A 1,029-nucleotide genomic window follows, 5' to 3' on the forward strand; every position below is an offset into this window, starting at 1 on the left:
AAAATCACGACTGATTGCGGACGAACTTGAGATCTCTATCGAATTATCAGGTCATATCTATAGCACAAAGATCGGACGGTATAACTATATAACGAACCTAAGGCCATAACAGCCTACAATGCGTAGAATCTATATCATTTGATCTACATTCGACTAACGGACATTGTAATTAGCGTGAGATGGACATTGACACACGTTCCACACTGCCCGTCTATAAACTACGATTCCCGCAATACCCCGCATTGCGATGCACTGGCGCCGCTTTTAAACAGGCTTATGATCACCTCCCCGTTACGAAAAAGTTCGTGGATACGCTTGGCAAAACGTAAAATAACCCAGCATCCCTTAGGCCAAACTTTTGTATACTATACTATATATATATAATTTATACTATATATATATATATAATTATTATTATATATACGGGGCGTAATGGCCCAATTTATCACACACCCCCTCGGCGCCGGCGCGATGCATGCACGCCACGCCACGCACACACGCCATGCACGCGACGCGCCGCAGCGCAGCGCACGCCACGCACAGCACACACACACACACACACACACGACACAAACACACACAGCACACACAGCTTGGGCGGAAGCACACACCACACACAACACCACAGCACACACCACACACACACACAAACACAGCACACCCACATACACACACATATATTTTTTAGTTTTTGCCCCTGCCCATCCGTCGTCCCCACAGCTAGACGTTACGTTCCTTGAAGAATCCGTCGCTGGATGAACAGCCGCGCACGGCGATCGTGACACATTTGTTCTTCATACACGGCGATTATGACACAGATCTCGGGCTGTCCCTGCTGCGGCGCGGCACCCCTGCCCATCCGTCGTCCCTGCAGCTAAACGCTTACGTTCCTTGAAGAAACCGTCGCTGGACGAACACTCGCGCACGGCGATCGTGACGCATTTGTTTTTCGTACACGGCGATGATGACGCAGATCTCACTCTGTCCCTGCTGCGGCACGGCGCCCCTGCCCATCTGTTGTCCCCACAG

Source organism: Priapulus caudatus, unplaced genomic scaffold, assembly GCF_000485595.1.
Source record: "Priapulus caudatus unplaced genomic scaffold, Priapulus_caudatus-5.0.1 Scaffold639, whole genome shotgun sequence".
NCBI lineage: Eukaryota > Metazoa > Priapulida > Priapulimorpha > Priapulimorphida > Priapulidae > Priapulus > Priapulus caudatus.